This window comes from Erigeron canadensis, chromosome 9 (genome assembly GCF_010389155.1).
Source record: "Erigeron canadensis isolate Cc75 chromosome 9, C_canadensis_v1, whole genome shotgun sequence".
Classification (NCBI taxonomy): Eukaryota; Viridiplantae; Streptophyta; class Magnoliopsida; order Asterales; family Asteraceae; genus Erigeron; species Erigeron canadensis.
In genome coordinates this window covers 31,112,496-31,119,711 of record NC_057769.1, presented here as the reverse complement: position 1 = coordinate 31,119,711, position 7,216 = coordinate 31,112,496, and positions in this window count along the sequence as shown.

The following is a 7,216-nucleotide window of genomic DNA, read 5'->3' as shown; positions in this document are numbered from 1 at the left end:
CTTTTTCATTTGAGATGTAATTCGATATACTTTTGACGACTTTTTAATTTTCGTTTTCTATTTGATACTTACACATAACCTACATATGTGTAAGTTGAACGAAAATTGTGATTCGGAACGGGCTTCGCCTTCAGGGATATTCATAAAGGGTAGCTAGTGGGGGTGATAGGTCACAGAGGGTGATAGGTCATAGGGGGTGATCGGTGATCGGTGATCTACCTAACGGGCTTCACCCTTAGCCACTATGGCTCAGCCATGGACTGCCGAGCTCCGCCCTTGGCCACCATGGCTCCACCATGGATTAACGGGCTCCGTCTTTGACCTTCATTGTTGTGTATATATGGTTATTTACTAACTTAAATGTGAAAACAAAGATCCTACACATGTGTAGGTACACAAGTACAAGGAAAAAAATACGAAAATTAAAAAGTCATCAAAAATATATCGATTTGCATCTCTAATTAAAGAGAACAAAATTTTAAGACTACCTATATATATATATATATATATATATTTAATGATTTACGGTTTGTGAGATAAAGTATTTTGAATGATTTTGATGAATTTTCTTATTTAATTGAAAAGAGAGAAAGGTAAAGAAAATATATGGCTCAGAATTATTCTTGCGTTCTTTTTTATTTGTGAGTTATTCAATAACCTTTCCTCTAGATATCTCAATATTATAATTACATGATACCACCGATATTCAATATTGCCAGAGCCCAGAATATGTAATCGATATTGGATACAAATAAGCAGCCCATAGCCATATGTATGGGCTTAGGTTCAATTTTAACTTTTAAGAGATTGATTCTCATTGGGCTTTCAAAAAGTCCTTTGATGCCTCGAAATTGCAATTTTGGGGATAAGATTTGCGTTTTTATGTGAAGAGGGCGAAGAGACAGCGGACCACATTTGTTTAGTGCCTGTGTAATCTCGACGGCCATTTTGGCAGCAGCCAGCAAGTTAATGCTTCGTGTAAGATTAGATCTTCTCGGTTAAGTATTTAATTGAGATAAGTAAAAAAGGTTGGACTAGGAAGGAGGGGGAAGCCAGCAAAGAAATCGTATTCATCACATGTTTGGTACATTTGGAAGGCGGGAAATGATACGAGGTTCTCAAATGTTCGATCGGTCAATTATTTGAAATGTGAAAATGCTTGGGTACTTATGGTATCGAGTAGAGCTAGGAAAGAAAAGATTAGGTGAGACTAGTGGCGTTATTTCTGTTTGGTGTAAAGAAACATCTGTACTTTGATTCACCCCTCGGTTGTATAAAAGTATACTTGCGAAAATAAAAGGGCTAATCGTTTGGAAAGTATCTGTACTTTGATACTTTTTTTATTGTGAGGCTCGTACAAAAAAAAATTACTTTTAAAGGGCATTGAAACGGATGTATTTACTTTTGTGGGACCGCGATCAAATATTGCTTACGTGTCCAGTAAATAGCCAGTTTTTTCATTATTTTATTTACAAATTTGCCAGATCATTTTCAATGTACATAATATAATGATAAACTAAATATAAACAAAATACATACATATATGTCGACATCTTTCTATCCTAAATCATAAATATTTCCTCCCCAATTCTAAACCCTAAATCATACCATAACCTATATCCAAAACCTAAATTAATATCCCCTAAATCAAACATGTCGACATGGCAGACCCCGAGGAAACACTGAGATATGTGAATGTTGGTATCGTGTTAATGGTTTCCTTGTCACACCAGCACCGCCCCTCTTTGCCGGAAATTGGTTTCCTTTTTTCCGGCCACGCCCAAACCACCCGTGTAGATCGAAGAAATGGTTTGAAGTGTGTAAAGATTTTGGTGGCCAACTGAGTCCAACTGACGGGGACGTTGTAGCGGCAGCAAAGAAATCCAATGATATGAAGAAAGGTTACAATGGTGGCAAAGGATTCCGGCGAACATAAAGTTTGACGGGGCACTTCTTTTTTGTTGGATGATGTTGAATGATATTCAATGGAATGGCAGATATTGTGTTATATATATTCGATATATAGATATAGATTGAAATATTGAATTTGGGGACTTTTTGGAACTTGGGTTTTATTGTCTTAAATCAAGAACACAACAGTGATGGATTTTGAAACATGAAATCCAATTCTTTTTGCCTTCAATTTGAGATAGATGGATGTCTTGCATATATCGACATAATGGATGGATGTATATACCTATATTTATTTTGATATATGGTTATTTTAAATTTTATAAAGTCAAAGGAGTTAATGTTTTAGGTGATGTGTACTCGTGACTAATGACTTGGCGGTTTACGTGGTAGTACACATTGTAATTTGATCTATTTAAATAATTTTAAATTAAGTTAAAATTAAAAAGTTACTGTCTACCAGTATGGAGCCCCACTAAATTCGTTTTATCCGGTTTCATTCCCTTTAAAAGCAATTTTTTTTGTACGAGCCTCACAATAACAAAAGTATCAAAGTTGAAGTACTTCACATGCAATTATCCCAAAATAAAAGTATCCGAGACTTGTATATATTTCAAAATCATTCTTCATTTCCATATTCTTTGTTTGTTAAGATCTATATATGTTTCACAACCCCATTTATCAGTTTGTGTATTGATTTTATTTCACAATTATAAGTTTGTGTATTTGGGCTATTTCATAATTAGCATGATTAGATATCGTTGTTGCTTCTATATGTCGTATATTAGGCACAAGTTGTAATGCGAAATTAAGATGAGATTCGTAGTAAATTTTGATTTCATATTCGCTGGATTTACACCTCAAAAGTCGTAGATTTTACAGGTAAGCTAACCCATGTCGAAGATTATTAACACAACTCTCTTGCAAATAATAGAGTGTCTGTTCAATGAATTTAGACCAGATGAATTTTATATATTTGTCGAACCTTGCTAATATATCTTTTCATGGAACCAAGTCAACCAACTAATAATCTAATATCCTCTGGGCTGTGGCTTGAAGACCAGACACAAGCATTGCTCATCTAGTTTTAAGACAATAACTCATGGTTTCCCCTTTTGCCTAATGTAACAAACCACAATATGAAATTATGAAGTTTGAGGCCAGCAGTGGCGGAGCCAGGAATATCAATTAGGGGGGGGCTAAGTTCAAGCCACCATGACTTCAACTCTGACCTTTCGTTTACTATGTTCCAAAATTTCATCGGATAATCATTGATTTTCAAGCTATCTCTTCTTCTTGTCGAGTTGTTAAAAGTGATGACAGTATTAGCTAGACAGTTACATAAATTTGGAAAATGATACTAGGACAATTGCATAAATTTGGAAATTGATCTTGCTTAACCAACTAAAAAAGCTGCAACGTAGGAAAATCCATTTTATCTATATATTCTTTATTTCTGTTTTCTTTCTATTTTTATTCATTTTCATTTAGAAGTTTGTGTTTTTTGGATTTAAGTTTCACATTTTGATAAAATCTTTCAGTTTTAAATATCAAGTTTAAAATATAATGTATTTAACCCTTTTTCATGAATGGCATAAAGGTAGTTAGTATAGCCAAAATATTTGTTTTATAAAGTTTAGGGGCAATACTTATAACTCTAACTAATTATGGGGGTGTAATATAATAATGATGAGAAAGGGTCAAAGGGATATCTCTTTTATCTTCCTGCAGTCCTTGGTTGTGTTGTATTTCTTTTCATTTTATTTTTTTTTATATAATTAAGAGATGATATGGTTTTTTATGTAACGTTTTTTTGTTTTTTGCCACATTAAATTTTTAATAAGTTGTCATTTTTTTCATTTAATTTACTATATTTATGTTGTCATGTATGACCTTAATAATCAATTCTCACATAAGTCCGCAATTAAAATGCAGATCCAAGCTTTAATTTCTATATTAACTTCAATAAATCACCCAAAACAAACTCCTTTATCATTCACTAGTTGGCGAGGGCTAAATACCCCTAACCCCTACTAGCTCCGCCACTGGAGGCCAGCTAGCATAATGGCCCATAATTAAAGATATGGGTCCATGCGTGGGTTTTACATCCTTGGCCAGGCCGCCTGGGTGCATAAGACTCATAAGAGGCTACCAAAGTTAATCCTAGATTCCCATCTCAGTTTACCATCAAAAAGGTAAGCTTGACTTAGATACTACTTTTTATCTATACTATATTATAAATACAAAATTTATTTTTCATTTTCCACGTTGAACTTAAAATTTCATTGTTGATTTTAAGTTTTAACATTGTATATATTCTAATGCATGATTTATCATACATCATAGTCACATTACATCAATAACTTTCACTACTCACCGGCGGCACCGCCACCACCACCAATCTCCGACGCCACCACCACCTGTCACTGCTATCACCGCCGCCGCCATTACATCACTGCCGCAACACGCGGGTACCTTTTTCTCGTCTATTTATAAAATGAATTTTTTTTTCCTCTTTCAACTTTTTTAATCTTTAAAATATTTAACTTATCTTTCAACTTTTAACTTTTTTGCAATACATATTAGATCTACTCCTATATCCTTAAGATATTTTTAACCCATATCTACCCAAATTAATTACCCAACTCATTTATTAACTTAGTTGAATATCAGTCACCCAATAACAAGGGTTTATACAAACCAATCCATCTCCTAAAAATAAAGTTACGGGAATTATTTGATCATTCGCATCAAAAAATAGTATGTTTGTCGTAACCTCACCCCACCCCCAACATATATTCCGGGTGTTGTTCTCATGACACGAATATGCATTTTATGTTTGATCCTATAAATTCATCTAGGGAAACAAATGAATAGTGGCGGCCTGAAAATTCAAGTGCTCAGTCTGAGTCGGGAAAAAAATGCCCCCAGCTATTAGAAATCTAAATATATAAGCAAATTTTTTTTTATATATAATTGAGACGTTGTAACAATAACAAAATGATAGTATTAGAAATACATATAATCAATGATTCAAGAAGCTCGTCAAGCATTTTTCATAGCAAATTGGTTGATTAGCTCTTCGCAGTCTATACTCTCTAAGATTTCACTCTCAATAGCTATCATCGCTAATCCACTAAGTCTTTCTTAGGACAATGTTGACCGTAAATAAGATTTCAATCGCAGATGCAACCGTGACTAGAATAGCCAACAATATTCTATATGCAATGGTTGCATTCGGAAAATAACCAAGCTGTTTCAAGACCTTCAAAAAGTGTCAGGAGGATTTCCTTTTTATCATATAAAATTTATTTAGATTTTTGATTATTAATTAAAGTAAATTGGTATAATTTACTACTAAGGACATAATTTTGTATCTATATACATATTGAGTACCTAAAATATTATATATTTACAATTTAAGTATTAGCTTGTTATTAGAATCAAATATATTTGTATCTATATAATATAATATATTATACTTTTACATATATAAATATACATAGAAAATTTTGAAATTTTTGTGCCCCTTTCAAAATTGTGTTTAGGCCGGAGGTCTTGCTTACCTCCCTTTCGGGCCTCCCCTGCAAATCAACATGAACAATTTTTTCTTTCAAAGAAACCTAGTAACGTTTTGCTATTCGATTTTTACTGTTAATTATTCCTCTATTTGGTATTCTAAGGCCCATGCTTATAGCACTTCTGCCTCGTGTCTGCCTCACGTCCGACGCCCCCCACCATGAAGACGTTGCTAGCAGCTGGTGCGTCTGCAACTGCGTTCTTGCCTCTCCTCCGGTTTTAGACGCAACCATTGAAGGGGGAAGAAGAAAAATAATGGATGGATGGTGGAAGAAATGGAGAAAAAGTGAGGGTTATAAGGAGGAGGTGTTATTGGTGCGTCTAGAAGAGAGAAAAACTGATGAATAGTGTTAGACCGTGGGTTAGAAGTGAGTTATTATAAGGAGGGGCCTATAGAGTTAAGAAGTCTAGTATCTCTTCTGATGATAGCAATTAAAACTCTTTTTGTAATTACTTTTGGTTTCTGGCCTGTTGAATCCTTTTTAATCACTTGGCTTCTATTAAAAAATATGTTGTTCAATATACTAAAAATGAACATGAACAATTAAACAAATGGAATTATATTTTTTGTGTTTGTTTACCTTCATATAAGTTTAAACAAGAGAGAACGAACATTAAAATAAAAAATATATTTATATATGCTAATTAAGTATAGTCGGGTGTAAGAGTGAGCTAGGTAAAAGTTGTATGATGGAGAAAAAAGAAAGAAAGAATCTGCTCAGCGTCGTCTTTCGTGGATTGTGAGCCCCAATTCTTTAACGGTGTATGGGGGAGATTAAGTTGTAGGCAAACCTTACTTATACTTAAGTAGAGAGGCTGCTTCCATGTTTTAATTAAAAGTTGTTGGCGGAGCATACTATTTTATCCAATTATGTTATCATCACTACATATTCAACAGAGTTTAACACATGAGAATATGAGATTATGAGAATAAGTAATCGCAAAAGTTATTATATTATAACGAGATATGTCACCCGGGCGTTGCCCCGGGAGACATTACATTTGTTAACGATTTAATAAAAAAATATTATTTAAGAGATAATGTGCCATAAATTTTTTGAAGAAAACACGTATTATTCAAATTATTAAAAACTGACATTTGTAAATTAAAAAATGAACTGTAAAAGTTTTGTGTGAAAGTGAAAGTCGTTCGCATAAAATTTTAGTGTTAAAAGTATAATAGACTTAAATGTTGTGGTGAAAATAAAAGAAAATCAAAAAGTATAAAAATTTGGTGCTAAAAGTATAAGGGGTTAAAATGTTGTGGTGAAAATAAAATGAAAAGAAAGTTTATTATACTTTACAAGTTTTCCCGTACATTTCTTTTTAATATATGTGTTAAAAAGTTTGTTGCTAAAGTGTAAGAGGTTAAATTGTTGTAGTTAAAATAAAAGATTATCAAAAAGTAGAAAAATTTAGTGTTAAAAGTGTAAGGGGTTAAGATATTGTGGTGAAAATAAAAAGATTAAAAAGTTTACTAAGAATTATAATAGTTTTGTTCTAAAAGTGTAAAGAGTGAAACTATTGTAGTGAAAATAAAAAATAAAATAAAAAGTATACTATTCTATAAACGCTTTCCCGTACCTTAAAATAAAAGAAAATTAAAAAACTATGAAAGTTTAGTGTTAAAAGTGTAAAGAGTTCAAATATTGTAGTGAAAATAAAAAGAATACAAAGTTTACTAAAAAATATTATAGTTTAGTGTTAAAAGTGTAAAGATTGAAAG